This window comes from Chlorocebus sabaeus, chromosome 21 (genome assembly GCF_047675955.1).
Source record: "Chlorocebus sabaeus isolate Y175 chromosome 21, mChlSab1.0.hap1, whole genome shotgun sequence".
In the NCBI taxonomy this organism is placed as follows: Eukaryota; Metazoa; Chordata; class Mammalia; order Primates; family Cercopithecidae; genus Chlorocebus; species Chlorocebus sabaeus.
In genome coordinates this window covers 68,588,641-68,607,437 of record NC_132924.1, presented here as the reverse complement: position 1 = coordinate 68,607,437, position 18,797 = coordinate 68,588,641, and the positions used below count along the sequence as shown (strand labels likewise).

The 18,797-nt window shown below is 31.4% G+C and overlaps 1 protein-coding gene across 4 annotated transcripts in view; it reads right to left on the bottom strand.

The window, feature by feature from the left end:
* The window catches only part of SEMA3A (semaphorin 3A), a 522,459-nt gene that overhangs the window by 387,134 nt on the left and 116,528 nt on the right, over nt 1-18,797 (bottom strand). For all 4 annotated transcript variants that reach the window (XM_038004552.2, XM_038004551.2, XM_038004549.2 and 1 more), the window contains exon 2: nt 18,452-18,528. The gene's annotated coding sequence lies outside the window, so the exon portion shown is untranslated. The remainder of the gene's footprint in view (nt 1-18,451; nt 18,529-18,797) is intronic.

Genomic DNA, 18,797 nt, shown 5'->3' with positions numbered 1-18,797 from the left:
ATGAAAAGGTACTCAACATTATTGATCATCAGAGAAACGAAAATCATAACTAAAATGAGATATCATCTTATTCTAATTAAAATGACTATCCAAAAGGCTGGTAATGCCTACTCAAGTGGCTCATGCCTATAATCCCAGCACTTTGGGAAGCCGAAACAGAAGGACTGCTTGAGGCCAGGAGTTCAAGACCAACCTGGCAACATAGAGGGAGCCTATCTCTACAAATAAATAAATAAATAAAGCCTAGTCTCCCAAAAGGCTGGTAATAAAAAATGTCAGCAAAGATGTGGAGTAAAGGGAACCCTTGTACACTGTTGGTGGGAATGTAAATTAGTACAGCCACTATGGAGTACAACATTAGGGAGGTTCCTCAAAAAACTAAAAATAGAACTACTGTATGATCCAATAATCCCACTGTGAGGTATATACCTGAAAGAAAGGAAATCAGTATATCAAAGGGATATCTGTATTTCCTTGTTTATTGAAGCACTGTTCATAGTAGCTAAGGTTTGCAATCAATATAATTGCTCATCATCAGATGAACAGATAAAGAAAAGGTAGTATATATGCACAATGTACTATGCAGCCATAAAAAAAAAAAAAAAAAAAAAAAAAAAGGTGAGATCTTGTCATTTGAAGCAACATGGATGGAACTGGAGGACGTTTTGTTAAGTGAAATAAGCCAGGCACAGAAAGACAAACTTTGCATGTTTTTACTCATTTGTAGGAGCTAAAAATTAAAACAGTTGAGTAAAGAGTTAAAAAGTTGAATGACAGTTACCAGAGGCTGGAAAGGGTAGTGGAAAGTGGGAGAAGTGGGGATGGTTAATTGGCACAAAATTATGGTTAGATAATATGAATAAGATCTAGTATTTAATAGCACAACAGGATGATTATGGTCAACTATAATTTATGATACATTTAAAAATATCAAAAAGAGTATATAATTGGAATGTTTGTATCACAAAGAAAGGATAAATGCTTGAGGTCATAGAAACCCCACTTACCTTGATGTGATTATTACACAATGTATTTTGTTATCAAAATATCTCGTGTACCCTATAAGTATATGCACCTATGTACCCATAAAAATAAAAATTAAAATTAAATAAAAACAAAAATTTGTCCACATTTTTAAAGTAGAACTCTTTCTAGAATGAAGCAATAAACTACTTGCCCATATAGTCAGTATAGTGAGGGCCAAGATTAAACATAAGCTGTGAGGCATCTTAAGGGCCGTGGAATGTCTCAGGTACTTGATTATGTAACATGGACACAGTGTAGGGGAAAAGAAAGATACAGTTTTTTAACAATATACTGTTGGATTCCAAAAAATTCCCAAACTATCGGAAAGTAAGTAGATTGGAGTTAGACGGCCACATCAATTATTAATCATTCATTACACCCACAGCTATTTATTGAGATAAAATAAGCTGATCTGTCATGTATGAAAAGGTATGAATTAGAATGTTTGGATTGGTAAAGATAAGTATCAAATTCATCTATACTAACTATACACAGTCACCCCTTGGTATCCATGAGGGATTTGTTCAGAACCTCCAAGGATAACAAAGTCCACAGAAGCTCAAGTCACAGTTATAAAACGGCATAACATTTGCATACAACTTATGCACATTCTCCCATATACTTTAAATAATCACTGCTTATAATACCTAATATAATGTAAATGTTATGTAAATAGTTGTTAACATCATATTGTTTAGAAAATAATGACAAGAAAAATGTCTGTACAAGTTCAGTGCAGACACAGCCATCCAATTTTTTGATTCCTAAGTATTTTTGATTCATGATTGGTAGAATCCATGGATGCAGAACCCATGGATATGGAGGGCTACTTTACTCTCTCTATATATTTTATATATTAATATATACACAAATATGTATACACATACACACATGTCTTCCTTTCTCTTTTAACATAATAGAGGTGTTTCTGAAATTGGGTTATTAATTTTAATGTTTCTCAGAATATCCTGAAATAAAAAAGGAATGTGAGCCAAAAATAACAAAATTTAACATAAGGGACTCTACTCTATGAAATAAATTATTTTTGGGTATAGTTTCCAGATGCATAATCTATTTTTGTGATCATAAATACCATATTTTATATAGCAGGTATAAAGATTCAGATGGGTAAAGCATAATTCAATGTCTATGAGTAAATTAATATAAAATATGAAGAAAAAGTGTTTCATTTTCTTTGTCATATTACAATAGGCACAGACATGCCATGCTAATTTACAGAATCTGAAATCAAATTCTCAAATTTTCCTTTTATTCCATAGTATATTTTGGGGGGAGGATAAGGAAGCATTGGATAATCACAATGTTAAAATATGGTAAAATATAGAATCTAACATAAAAAGTAATTTTGTACATGAGTTTTTAGGTTTACATTTTTTGTCGATTTTATCTTCTATTTAAACTGTATGTTACATTACAAATACTGAAATTGCATCATTAAATCACATTTTTCTTCTTTCATATGTCAGTTACCTATTGAGAACAGATGTTATCTCTACACATTAATGCTTACTCTCAAGTCATATACTGTAAGCTTAATGTACTGAAAAAAGAGAGAAATAAAAATGTCATCATATTTTAGCTGAAAATAAAGTTTCATCAAAATGATATTATAAACTTTTAAAATTAAAGCAAAAAATATAATGACCTAATAAGACATCTACAGATTTCTTGGACATTAAGAGATATACTAAAAAGTATTGACAATGTATTTCCCTCAGTATGAAGTCTCTGCTTATTATCTGCTTGATCTACACAGTTAAGACAACTCAGACCAAATTTGTGTTCAATTCAAGTGATGTTAGTTTTTAAAGTGGTAAAATGGCTCTGCATTTACACTTAATAAAAAAGTCTTATTTTCTTTTTTATACAACAGATATGGTGGTTTCAAATAAAATTCACCAGTAATTGTAAGATGGTATATATTTGTATTATTTTTACCCATTCAATTTTTACTTTCCCTTCCATTTCTTTTCCTATACTCCCACTCCCTTAAAATAAGCATTTTGAATAGCTTATTTTAAGAGAATTTTCAAAAGAAAAAAATAGGTAAATAACAGTAAATAAGTGCTCTACTTTATGTTAAGTCATACACAATGGGTTTTATTCTGCCAAACACGGATAGAGAAAAAAATAGTACTGCAGAAATTTTTCTGCCTTTGGGGTGGGGGAAAGTACCTATTCTGTCAATTATTTCATGTTTTTTTTTTTTTTTTTTCATGATGGTCCAAGAAAGAAGAATTTAATGCCTTTTTAGATGTGAATTATATATGTCATATTTTCTGAGTCCATGTGTTATGTATGCCCCACACGCAGAACAAATAGTTGTATAATTGGTGTTTTTAGGAACATGGAAGAGATAAGTATACTTAAAGTCACTAAATTCGGGTCATTTCTACAAAAATGATATGAAAATATGGTATCATTCTTTATATTATAACAGATTTTATTCTCCCAACTAAGTCATAAAATCAGTTTTTCTCCTACTGCAACTTCTTCAGAATGGAATAGAGCATCTGCATACCAGACCTTCATGACTGGATGAGAACACAGATTATTTCCAGTTAAGATTCTCTGGGAAATTAAGTATACAGAATGGAATTCTCTAAATCAGAATGTTCACAATATGAGAGCAAAAACTGCTTTGACCAGAAACCAAGTCTCTAGTGTTTCACAAGTTTAGTTTAACAAAAACAAATCGACTTTTGAAATCCTGAGCTCTGCTTAATTTCTCAGCTGTTTTGCAGCATACTATGATTTTATTCATTCAATAAACTGGAGATGAAGGCTATATTAAAGTACAGATATACCTTTTCTCTGATCAAAATACATGTTCCTCCTCTAAGCCTTGGACTATCACTGTGATTTTTGTATTGCTTACAATGATACATCTATAATATGTTATAGACCCACAGAGTCTTTAGTTAGGTAGGAAAAATTCATCATCAACACAGGAAATACACAAACACACAATTGTATCCTTTAGTAAAATATCAACTGCACAGAGAAAGACGAGTGCATATCTTAAGCTCTAAATTTACATAACTAATATTGACAAGAGTGAGAAGAGGTTGATACTGTAATAATGGGATAATCAGAACCTACATAACTATTTTACAAAAAAGCCCCTAATTTATCAACTCAACAACTAACTTCTATATTAATCTCATCAGTAATTTCTCAGTCCAATCTATTTTTATAATCTGATCAAGGGCCCATATCATATTGTTCCACTTGGAAAAAACTCTGTTTGCTCAATTCGGACAATCAAACCTAAGGAGAAAATTGAAGGAAGTTAAAAAATATATAAGCCCAAGTTAATGTTGTAATAAAAGACCAAGAAGAAAATATCTATCTGTAAGTGCTTGAGAATGTAATTTCTTAACACATATCCCTTGGCCAATAAAATGTGAATGAACATGTTGAACTGATGAGCCCATGGCCTTCATAATGCTATTCTTGGAAATAAATGGAAATATCCTATACTGAAAGGAAATATCTTGGAAAAATTCCACAGAAACTGCTTTAACAAGAAATAGAAATGTTATACTAATCTTTGCTACATGTCTAACTCATGAATTGTATTCTACAGACTTCATTTATCCATCGTGCACAATAAATGGTACAGATATTTGAATATTAAAATTATTGTTTTCCTTCTGAAAATTATTTTAGTGTTTTATTTGGAAAATTAATTTGACATTTTTTGAAAATAACATTAATGGGTAGGGATTTGGATTATATCAATATTATAGTATATACAATACATAGATTTTAATTTTCCCTTATTAAAAGGTAATTTAGGGGTTATGACACCTAATTATTTATTATAACTCAATGCAAATTAATTTTACTTCTTTTAAAGTATATCCAATAATGAAATCCAAAATTATACTTCACTAATTCACTCGAATTTCAAGAGTATAAATAGCACTCTACTTTTTAACCTATTGTATATTATAAGAAAATGGTGTGGACCTTACAAGTTAAATTTACCTGTATATTTAAATATCAAAGATTCTGAAATTTGTTTCTTTAATTATAAGCAGTGATTTAGTAGTGGCCTATCAAATAAATAAAAATTGAATTCCATAAAATAAAACTGAATCATTATGAAATCCAAACCTTTACAACATGCATTTTAATAAAAAAATATGCAGTTTGAAAAATCTGTGATTTTTTGTTTGTTTGATATAAAGTAAACTTAGTGCATGCTAGGAAGTCTATAAAAGAATTTCAATTAGGTCATTAAATTTTAACAATTATTTTTGAATTGTCCTCCATTTAAGTAAATATAAATATACCTCCATTTAAGTAAATATGAATATAAATACAGAAAAAAATACAATGATATGAATCGTGGTTTAAAAATGATAAAATAATTTAGTTTTGATAAGCCTGTACAATGATATTTAGGTTTTTACTATTTTGAAAATATGCTAGGTTCTAAAATTCCACTTATACATGATGTGCTACAAGTTAAAAAAAAAAAAGTCGCTAGGCAACCTTTAATGACCACGCAAAGCAGCTATAGTGTCAATATTGATTAAGTCTGTCTGAGAACCACACACACTAAATAATTTGGCACCTTTTTCTGTAATTTATGTTGATAAACTAATTTCTAAACAGACAAACAACTTCAAAATCCTGCTTTGCTAGATCTGGAAGGTGTTACATTTAAGCAGATTATAGTTTTAAAACTATTAGTACATTTTTTATTTACCCAAAGCCTTGCAGCATGTCAAGATTATATTATATTATACAATCTATTACACAGGTTGCTGCTAATGTGCATAGTATTCATAAATGTGCATAGTATTCATAAATTAGTTCAACGTCAAAGGGGAATAGAGTAAACCATGTATTTTGGCCAGCTATCTCTACTAACAGCAATTTTAAAAAATCTACCATTTTTTAATTTTTTTGAGATGGTGTCCCGCTGTGTCACCCAGGCTGGAGTGCAATGGCATGACCTTGGCTCACTGCAATCTCTGCCCCCGACAGGTTCAAGTGAAAAGTCTACAAATTTAAACAACACTCTACAAATCTATTTTCAGGAATTAAAATTTAACTTAAAATTTAAAATGTACAACTAAAAATGTTATTTTAAACACTATGCTATCAAGAATTCAAAATTAGTTTAATATTCGATTTTCCATTTTTTTCTGTTGAATACTTGAAATTGTTTTACAACTTCAAATGCTTAGTATAAATTTTATTGTGAGAGATATGATTTTAACAGACTTCATTGACCTTGGGAAAAATAAGCTGGTTTTCGCAGTTTCCAGAAGGGAACCACAATGACTGAGTTTCACCTGAGATTCTGATCCAAAGAAGAGAGAGTCAACCAGGAACATGGTCTTATGAAGTGCTAAGAAGTGTAGCTAACAAACTTCAATCACTTTTAAGATTTGTAAGATTTATATTGAATGGAAGAAATCATGCAAAATAGAAACCAGTGATTATAATATTCCTGAACAAGGAAAATAAATAAATAAAGGAAAAATAAGAAAACTGAAATAAAAATAGAAAACGGAAAGCTATTGCACGGTAGAGGAAATTCTACTACTCAGCTATGGAGCAATGTTTATAATGCAAATAAATATATCTATCCTTATCGAGCATGGGAGTTAGATTTTCTAAATATGAAGCAATACTCTATTGAAATAAAATGGATACATGGACACCATTAGGGAGAAGGAGTAATATAAAATAAGAGTCAAGGGAAGACTCTTAATTAGTAATGATACCCTAATTACAATGAATCTTATGACAGAGAGAAGGAACTTAAGCCTTCTGGAAAAGTACATTGAACAAGGGAAATTTTAAAAAGTCTATTGCTAACTCATATAAATACTAATGACATCATCAAAAGGGTCAGAGAAGCATCTTTACGGGTAGGCCAGGGAAGTTAACTGAAGGACTCTGTGGAGGAGATGGTGTCCTTCATTTTCATTACCTCTTGTGTAAAGGATCCTAGAAGAGAGAACTGCAGGGTGGACTTGGCTCTAGGCTCTCTCTTGTTCTATTTCTATGGTAGTTTTACGAATTCTTGGAAACACATTATAGCTTTCAGTTGTTTTTCTTTGGTTTTAAAAATTACTGTAAGTATAGATATTAATGTTGTGCATATAGTTTTGTATGGTATATTTAGTGGTTAAGAAACAGAGGTCTGAAGACAATCTCTCTAAGATAAGCAGTCTTCCTTCATGACCAAATAATTGGATGACCTTGGCCAGTTGTGGTGGCTCATAACTGTTGTAAACTTGAGAACAGGAGTTTGAGACCAATCTGGGCAATGTACTGAAACCCCCACGCTAAATAAATAAATAAATAAATAGCCTTGAATAAATTCTTAATTTCTCCCAGATTCAGTTACCATACTTATAAAGTAGCAAAAATAACAGTACCAACATTAGAGTGGTGTTGAGATAACTAAAAGTAATAATTCTCAATTTCAACCATACAATAAATGTTCAATGATTGTTAATTTTATTATCATTATTCAGGATTTTTATAGTTTCATTGCCAATATTGGAAGACATTTTTGAAAACTTGTTCTATAAACGTCAGAGAGATTCAGCACACTATTTGCTAGAGTTAAATAATGATGGATGATGGTGAACAAGGGTAAATATGTCACTGTGAAATCATTATTGTACTTTGTAATCTTATCCTTCAATTATGGCTTCTTGTAAAACTTTACACCTTTAAGTTTAATATGGTCCAGAACATATGAAATCCCTTTCTATAGTTATAATAGAATAAGTATTCGGTTAACTATTCGTGTTTACGTAATTACATGGAACTTTAGTATTTTTACTGATAATTTTATGTTAACATCCATTTTCTAACATTAAGGACGTATGTAAGAGTATGGGAAGGCAGAATAAAGATAAAAATGTAATTCAAATAATAAACATAAAGTAATTGTCGTAACATATAGGACTATCGGCTACTTCCGAGTAGGACTGAGTAGACTCTATCTAGAGCCCTGGTCTATGTCTGCAAAAAGCATTGTTCATTCATTAATCCAAGTATGGAAACATGCTACAGATCTAATGGATGAAGAAAAAAATGGGGAAATTACAAAGTAAATAGCGGTATGGGAGTACATTACTGTACAACTAGCTAGAGCAGGACATAGATGATATGCCCTGACCCAGATCACCATGCTGCCTCAGAAGCCAAAGTAGCAAGGGAAGAGTTAGTCTACCAACATCTGCTGAAATTCTCTTTCAGCAAAATCGCATCATCTGACAAGTTCCTGACACACCTTATTGAAAATTCCATCCATCAAAGATAAAGGAAATGAATTATTTGGGGAACAGCTCTTCTGGACCTAATTCTAAACCAACAAAGAACTGATTCATTAAGTGAGAGAAATAGAAATCCTGAGAGAAAAGTTTCATGTGATCTACAGTTTCATGACAGTTCAGGAGATAGAGACTAGATTCTCACTGCTTTTTCACTCTCGGACATTTGAAAATACATACCCACGTGCCTTTGCCTTAAAGGCAAGTGCTGATTTTTTTTAGTGCATGTTCTTTCAATTTTTCACCCCAGTTCTTTAAAAACAAAAGTTGTAACAGCTTTCTTTAGATCTATATCTATCTATAAAATATCTATATTTTTTAGATATTTTTTAGATATCTAATAGATATTTAGATATTTTTTATATATTTTTTAGATATCTAAACCTTTTAGGGTCCTCAGTGATTTTTTTAAGAATGTAATTAGATTCTGAAACCAATAAGTTTTATATATTGACATAATCCTTTGTCTTATTCCCTTAAAACATTCCCTGAAAACACTTTGTACGCGGACCTTAGTTAAAGAAAGAAAATACAGAGACATTAATATATAAAATGATTTTTTCAAATAAAACTTTTAATTCTGTGTTATTAAGTATTTACTTCTTAATTCCATTTCACAATTCAAGCCTGGAAATCCATCACCCTTTTGGATTACAGCTGTATTTATTATTTTTTTAGAATTTAAAAAAATCATTTGAATTTTGACATGTAATTATTAACATTTAATTGACCTAAACCTTTTAATTTTGTAGTTTTTGCATTTAATTTTATAACACAAACATGTATCCACTTAATTACATGGAACTGGCCTATTGTGAATATTTCAGTACAATAAACTTTATGGTTTATCCAAATTGTGATGTAACTTTCACAGCTATTCTTTTCTTCTTTACTTCTGTAGCAGCTGTGCTGTTTGCTATTTTTGAGATATTGTTATTAATTCCAGCTCCCTGTATAGTCCTGATTGGTCTAGGTCAATCTTTCTCATAGTGTGATCCAGGGAACTCTAAGTTTTCTTAAGAACTTTTCAGGGGCTCTGCAAGGTCAACATCACTTTTAAAATAATATTAGGATATACGCTGTTTCTTCCCCTCTCATTCTCTGGCGAGTGTACAGTGCAGTTTTCCAGAGGCTGCAGATGAGTGCCATCCCCACAGATTGAAAGCAGATGCAGGTACGAGAACCCATCTATTAAACCAGATGTCATAGATATGTTCAAAAATAATGAAACAATGGTACTTGCTCATTAATTCATTCTGTTTTGAAAATATATCTTCTTTAAAATATGTATTGGTTAACACATTATTAATTTATTACAGTTGTTAAATGACATAATAAATATATGTTATAAAATATCTATTTTAATTTCCAGTATGGTAAATACTGATAAACATAAACAAAACCTTTTAGGGTCCTCAGTGATTTTTTAAGAATGTAATTAGATTCTGAAACCAATAAGTTTTATATATTGACATAATCCTTTGTCTTATTCCCTTAAAACATTCCCTGAAAACACCTTGTACGCTGACCTTAGTTAAAGAAAGAAAATACAGAGACATTAATATATAAAATGATTTTTTCAAATAAAACTTTTAATTCTGTGTTATTAAGTATTTACTTCTTAATTCCACTTCACAATTCAAGCCTGGAAATCCATCACCCTTTTGGATTACAGCTGTATTTATTATTTTTTTAGAATTTAAAAAAATCATTTGAATTTTGACATGTAATTATTTCAGCCACAAAAAGTATATTGTTATATGGCACAATAAATGTTTATTACCCAAAATGTATTTTGTTATGTGACATGGAAACCTAAGCATTTATTGTGCTTCCAAACAGCAAAAAACAATTTTCTATTTGTATTACTATGCTGTCACTTTATTTCAGTTAATTATAGATTAGAGGCAAAATTTATTTTATAAGAAAAGGGGAAAAATAACCCAAAGTAACTTTTGGAACTAAAAGAAGTTAGTAAATTCAGAAAAATCTGTGCAGGTCTGGCAGGCCCTGAGGACATAGAGAGACTGAGGAGTGAGAGAAAAAAGAACAAGAGAAAAAAAAAAAAAAAGAGTTGGAACTGTAGAATTGTTTGCATTCTTGTAACCACAAGAATGAGGGCAGTTAAAAACACAGAATGCATCTGACCAAATAAAGCTACAATTCTTGATCAAAGCTGCATGGTGCATTAACTCTTTTCCCAGCTGCCCAGCAATAGGACCCTGCGTTACCATTACCTTGTAGTTATGGCACTACGAAGGGAATAAAAAACATATGACAATTAAACAATAATCATTAGGAGTAGTGATATAGGAGATAGAGTCAATTCAATCCTGTAGGGAGAATTGAGGGGTGTTTGGGTGGGGTTTATGCCACAGGAAAATAAATGATGTTGTGACCAGGAGAAATAGTTACAAAAGCCTACATACCGGAAAGAACATTATCTTAAACCGTTTACGCAAGTACTCATGTTTGGAAAGAAATACCATATATATTTAAAGTTTGGAACCAATAAAAGATGTCCTTTTGGTGCCTTTATGGTTCAGAATAGTCTAAGTGTTTGGTTTGAGCTCTCTCTCTCTGCATTTACTTTATAATGCCCACTCTATACTTGAAATACAGGCTGAAAGTGTATTACTTGTTCAGTGTCGCAGAGCTCATAGGTATTGAATGCAGGATTCAAAACCTCATCTCTCTTTGTCTCCAAAATTAATTCCCTAAATGAGTTCTTCACTTTTGCGAAGACTTCTTTCTCAAAGTAAATATGACTCTATCTCACACTGTATTATTATTGTTTTTTCCACTGATCTGCTAGTTTAAATTGGTAGCCACATTTTTAATATGCTGACTTCTAGTTATTTATTACTCATCATATTAACACTTTCATATTCTTACTTTTTTTGCTGCAACAACTTCAAAATCACTCTGATGTTAGTCTTAAGTGAATTTATACATTTAACATATTTCTATTTACAACCAAATCTAGACACAATCTGATATTGAGAACTGTATGAACATCACAAGATAATTATTCTAAGAGATTGTGAATAGATAACACATCCAGAAGTAACATGAATTTAACTCATATTTAAATATTTTATCTTGAGTAAATTAAATTATAACATTTAAATTATATCATAATTTACATTTGAGTAATTATAACATGGTTATGAAAACATAAACTAAAAAATGTGGAGACACTACTCTTTGACTGAATGATTGAAAAACAAAGGCATTTCCACTACCTTTGAAAAGCTTGCACTGAACCTGTCACAGACAGATACATTATTATTTTTAAAAAAGACTCTTGACCTGTCTATATGTCAAAAACCTCCTTCTCCATTAATTTTTTACTTCACTTTACCCCCTCTGATTTAATTTTATGTTAGCCAACATGGTACACTTGCTTCAGAAATGAAAATTTACCTCATCATGTATTTCCTGTGAACCTAGTAGTAGGTTCCACAGACCTGAAGTAGGCCCACTAAATACATTTTCAACTAAAGCAGAAATATATTATCCCATTATAAAGATGACAGTGTAGTGGAGAAACTTAAGCATTAAACAAATAAGTACAATTGTAATAAGCGGTACAATAATGTAATATTAAAATGGTAAATTATGATGACGTGATCAATATTCATTTACCGAAACAGTAAATTGCTCCTTTTTATCAATCTGCTATAATCAAGTTTCTAAGCAAACCACCGTAGTGGAAAATGGATCCTTGCTATCTAATTCTCACTTCGTCCTCTGTAACTCCGTGCTACACTCAAGCCTACTACAACTATGCTTTATGCTCAATCAAGCAAGAACATGGAACACATACTCTTTCTGCCTTCATAGACAAGCACTCGAAGGCAGAGTTACTTAAGTCTCCCCAAGAGATTCACTTGGTTCATCCATAAACAAAAACCGAGAAAAGGCCTTTCCGTGCAATAAAACTCCACATGTCATTTTCTGAGGTGATAAGCATTTTAAAGTGATAAGCATACTAGAGGTAAATTGCTATTCCAACACTAACCATATAAAAAAGATAATTCAGATCTAGCTACTAGGTTATGCAGGATTTTTTTTCTTGTGCTCTCACTTGATTCTATAGGCAGAAACCTGACAGTTCCAGCAATTCAATGTTCTAAACAATTTGCATACACTAAAAACAGCAGCAACAACAAAAAAAAACTTAGTTTTTGAATTAATTGAGGTGCAGAGAATTTAAGAAACTTGTTCAGGGGCTTGACCATTTATATGTGACATATGTCTATGAATCTGATTCACAGACAGTTCAATTAATGTCCTCAAGTAAGGGTCAGCCAGGCCCCTCTAAGAATTGTGGCTAGAGTCGAAGTAAGAAAGACATTTTCTAATAAAAAATAAATGTATAGGTGAGATGTGGAATTACCAATTATGAATATATGTCCACAACGTAGTTTAATTACTTAATTTTTCATCTTGTAGAAAGAGGCAAAAAAATGCTACTTGATTTAATTCAGGTATTATGCCATTGCCTTTAAAGGAAGTATTATTAAAGTAGGCCAGTGAATCCTCAAAAATAATCTACATAACTTGTTTATGTCTTTAAGAATCCTAAATATATTTAAAAAGCTAATGTATGTGTATAATTAAAATGCTCCTTCTTAAGAAAATAATCGCCAAACAATAGTTTTGCCAAATATTTCTCTTGATATTCAAAGGACAGATTTGCTACAGATGATCAGAAAAGATGGCGATCTAGTATAACTCCACACAGCTCTTCCAGTTACTTCAGAGAAAGAAGACTGGATGTGAGTTGAGGCTTAACAAGAGCCTAAGATTTTGATCAGATTTGCAGATGGAAAACCTTTCAGACAGGAAGAATGGAATGAAAAAGGCAGATAGGTGAGAAAGCAAGACTTGCATTTGGAATAATGAGTAGACTATGTATCTTTAGATAGAGGCAGATCCAGTTGAAAATGAAGATGGAAATCAAACTATAAAAAAATCTCAAAAAGTAAGCTAAAGAAACTGCACTGAATTCTTTGGAGTGTCATAAAACTTCCCTTAGTCAAATCTACAATTTTGTTTAAAAGAATCTTGAAGAAATCTTAAGTTTATAATAGTCTATGCTAATTACTAAAAATGGAAACATCACAAAAGTAGAAGTAATGCTTTCAAGGATGTTGCCATTTGAGTACATAAGTGAGCACAATGTAACGTTATATGTGCTATATAAATTAAATTTATAACAAAATATTTAAGCCTACTTATAGATAATAACCCATGGTATTTCTAAAAATAGGTTATAAGCTTCAAAAATTATATTTTCCTAGTTGGGTACGGTGGCTCACACCTGTAATCCCAGCACTTTGGGAGGCCAAGGCGGGCGGATCATGAGGTCAGGAGATCAAGACCATCCTGACTAACACGGTGAAACCCCATCTCTACTAAAAAATACAAGACTAGCCGGGCCTGGGGGCGGGCACCTGTAGTCCCAGCTACTCGGGAGGCTGAGGCAGGAGAATGGTGTAAACCCAGAAGGCAGAGAGTGCAGTGAGCCAAGACCGAGCCACTACACTCCAGCCTGGGTGACAGAGTGAGACTCCGTCTCAAAAAAAAAAAAAAAAATTATATTTTCCTTTACAACTTTAAAAATAGTCTGCAGATTCATTCACCATAATGTTAGTAAATCCTGCTTAACAAAACAGTGAGATTCTGAAAAGAACACAGTATTTTTTAATGAAATTTAATCCTTTATTTTGTATGCAATCCAATAGAAAGTGACTCGCATGTCACAATCACTTATGGATATAAATCATTGTCATCTTCAGATGAGTTGTAATTAAAATCATGTTATTTATCTTTGTAATGAGGATTATAAGGATAAAGATCATTTTAAAAGCAAGGTAGTTGTTTTATGCATAACTTAAAAATTACATCAGTAGGTCAGAATTTTGGTTTGGCTTTATAGTTTTATGTTATTGTTTTAATGTACTGTATAATGTATTTATACAGTATAAATGTAGTATATACATATAAACATACAGGCCATATAATGACCAAAGTAAGATAAATTTAAAGCAAAAGATGAACAAAAATAAGCATCTTACCTAAATGACCAGCAGTTTCTAACAATTATTATAATTAACATATAAAATGCATGTTAATTGTATATAAGTAATATATACAATTTATCTCACCTTGGTTATTATATAGCAAGTGTGTATGTATACAGATACATATACACACACATATCCAATATATAGACTTACATATTCACTGTATATATCTAGCATAAATATATATGCGCAAACACATATATAGGCTATATAATAACAAAAGTAAGACAAAGTTATATATAACTTGTGTACATTTGTATATACACAAGTTACTGGATTTTATATCAATCATGAATCTTCAGTACAGATTTTCCATCAGATATATATCCAGCCCTGAAATTGCAGGTATCACTAGAGTACAATGTTAATTCATCTCAATGGGAATTAGTATATTGATGTTTTCACTGGAAACAATAAATTCATGTGGCCAAAACTGAATCACAATGGAAATCAAAAACATAGAGATGGACAGATAAAACACACAAACCTATATTTGAAGTCCAGGCAAAACTTCAAACCAACTTAGAGCCAGACATTTTGCGAATTTGGGATGTCTGGAAGCTTTCTTAAAAATATGTATTTTAATATCCTGTGTTCTGTGTGGACTTATCCCTAATACACCAAATGTGCATTATTATCTTTCTTTGGAACCAAGCAGAAGAATCATTTTTAGTCATTCCAAAGTTAATAATGTGCTGTTGCAAGTGATTGGAATTCAACATACTTTTTTTCCATCAGTTTTGTAACTTCAAGCGACAAGAACAAAGGTGATAATATTTATCACTATTTCATAAATAGAAACTGAAATGTAGATTGTTTGTGAGAGTTGCCATGAAATGACAGACTTGGTACAAAAGAAGAATCTAGTCTTCAGATGTTTATATTGAACAGTCCTTTCAAGAAATATATTCAACACCCAAATTCTGCAGACTAGAAAAGACAACATATTCCTAATCTAGTTATTTGTAAATGTTCATTTATTTATTCAAGATGGATTAGTTGAACATCTAATATATTTCAGGTGATAATCTAGGTACTGTGGATAAAATGGTGAACGAAACAAAGACTCACAGATATGCCATTTTAAAAAGAGGCAACAGATATTAAACAAATAACCAAATAAGTAGAACATATAATGTTAAGTAGTAATAAGCATCATGATGACAAATAAAGCAGAGTGAGTGGATATTGAATGGGAGGATCTATTTATTTTAGGCTGGTCAGGGAAGGCTGCTTAGGGAAAAAATGTAGTGATCTGTGCTGAGAGGTGAAGCATGAGCAAAGCTGAAATCTCCAAACAGTCCTTGTCATGTTCAAGGAGCAGCAAGGAGGTGGGTGTTTTTCAGGTGAAGTGAACCATGGGAGGTACTTAGTAGTAATCTAGATGGAAACATTGAGATTACAGGAAGGAGTTTGGATTTTATCTTAAACTGTGAAAGGGTGCCATTGAAATGTCTGGAGAAGAGAATTATCTTATTGACATTTTAAAATGATCATTCTGGCTGCTGTAAGAAGATGGAAATGTAGAGGTAAAGGTGAAAGTAGATAGTCAATTCCAGATAAGAGATTATGATTGCTTGGCAGAAGACTGAGAAGCAGAAATACTGAAAAATGGTACTTTAGATTTGTGTAGAAAATCTATACAGTTACATGCAACAACTGTTAGTATTTCAAAAGCAAAAAGCTTTTTCTTGGGTTCCTACTATTTAGAGAGTATATATAATGTGGCACCTGTGGTTACATGAAATTATAATATCTCCTTCTCTCAAGTAATAATATAGTTCTTTACTAGTTTTTACATTGTTTTTATTATCATAAGTTGGAGATATAAATATATATATTCTGGATAAAGAATCACACTATAAGGTAACTCATAATACTTTATAGCAATCTGCAGTTTACTAACTTAATGACTCTTGTAACACTCATTATTTTTAGTCAATTAATTATATCCTCAGTAATAAAAAATAACATCAAATTTTATTAGCAATTAGCAAATTAATATTTTCTATGAATGAAAATTAGTAATATAAATATAACTAATTATTTTCAGATAATGGTGAGATAATTATCAACTAAGATGATCCAGAGGTACAGCTAGGTATTTAAAGGACGTATAAGCTTTTGTCAAGATGGAAAGTCATACCAAATAGGAAAGGAAGCTGCAAAAACAAAGTTAAGGATGTAGACTTCTTTTGAAATTGTAGATTGAATGAATAGGTTAGTCTAATCGAAACACAAAATTTTAATGGGCATAAGTAGAAAAAAACCTTAAAGAGGCAGAATGGGACCAGATTCTTGAGAACTTGGAATAGCAATCTTAGGAACTAGGAACTTATTCTGCAGGCAAAGGAAGCAACTGCTGGTTTTGAGTATATGCATAAACTGATAAAAGAAGTTGTGTTTAAGAATTTATAGGGATTTAGTGTGATAATATATGTGAGTCACAATCCATAAACTTTGTTTCCACACTGCACCATGCATGTTTCATAGCTCCAGAGCCTCATTAGAGAATGAGCAATGTGTCTACACATAGGCCAGTACCTTATATTTTAGCATAAGTTTCCTTCCAGATTTATATAGTTTAGCAGACACCTCTTAAGATAAAATATAAAATATCTATGGAAATCACGAACAATTTATAATTTTGTGTAAAAGATTTGATAGGCCTCAAATGCAATTAAAAATAAAAAGTCAGAAACATCTTGATTGCTCTGTTGAATTCCCACTTTTACCATGTGCCGGTTCTAGTTTTTCTTATTGTCTCAAAGCCATGCCAATTTATAATTATTTACCTTTTCAAGGAATTACATTTAATAGATAATATTTTGTTTAGACATTAAATATACCTTTGTAATTTATATTTTTATTCTCATTTATAGGGAAGGAAATAAATTCATAGGGATGAAGTTGTAAGATATAAAGTTTCTTTAGGGACAAAAATAAGGAGACATACAATGGTAATTATATAAACTGCAAGTTAATATAGCATGTTCTAGGGCAGAAGAAAAGATTCTCAGTTCCCCCAAGTTTTTCCATGCTAGCAACAGCTATGGATGAAACTACTAATTCATTTATTTGAAATAGATTAGTCGAGCATCTAGTATCTAGCAAAAGATAAATATAGAACATATAACCATATAGAACATGAGAATAGATGATAGAAGGAGGGAGAGGAAGGAGGGAGATAGGTCGATATATAGATAGATAATATGTATATCTACCCTATCTAACATATATACACAGATGTACATACATATAGGTTAGAAGCACTGGGTCGCATCAGTAGTTACTGACAGAAACTCCTTCCAGTAAGATTAGGTTGGTGCAAAGTAATTGTGGTTTACTTTGTTTCTTTTTTTACTTGTTCCTTCAGAAACTTGACACAGAATCAGATATGCATTTCTGTACCAGCATGTTGATGTTTACTAGTGAGCAACATATAACATGGCTCAGAGACTTTAATCTCTGCCACATAGTATGGGGGAAGTAGACAGTTGAGGCATTCAAAACAATAAAATGGGAACAGTAATCATAACATCTAGAATCAGCAATTATCTTTAGTTTCTACCCAGATGCAGAATACTTGAGTTTTTTAAAAGTAATTTTCTAACACAAAATTTTGAGTTGTTGTAAATTTGGAAGAGCATTTAGGTCTTAATTGTTCAGACTATAGCATCAACTCATAATTAAGATATAAGAAAATAAAATATTAAATCATGGAATATAATTATGGACATCTCATTACTTCTATCAAGACAAGCTCTATATCTCATAAAAGTTGAGAAACAATATTATATGTATATTTGAATTTGAAAAAATCAGTAAACACTTGATTAGATTTTTCACTTTGCATTGAGGTTATTATTTTGAAGATGTTGGCTTTAAGAATATAAAGATATTAATCTCCTTGAAACTTTTTCGGTTCCACAGAAAGTCAGACACCAAGCAAAGAGTCATGTGCCTTTTAAAGATGAAGGGTGTCCTCACACTTACCTGCTAAAGGGCCTCTTCTTGATGAATAATTCCCTTTGTTATGTTAGACTGTCCCATGGATTGTTTTCTTAAATATTCTGAAAAGTAAAGCAAACAAATAATTTATAAAGTTTAAACTTTGACGCAAACTTGAACCTTCTTAGTAAACTGGTTTAAAAATCAAAAAAGTACACTTCTGTCCTACTGCCAGCAGACTCTTCCATGACACCTTGGAAACATTACTGATCCCGTCTCTCAGGCATCGTTACCCTCTTTGTTCTCTCATCACTAGGCACTCAGAGCACTATTATCTCCCTCACTTCTTCCCAAATTGGATTCTCAGAGATTATTGCCACTATTTGTGTGT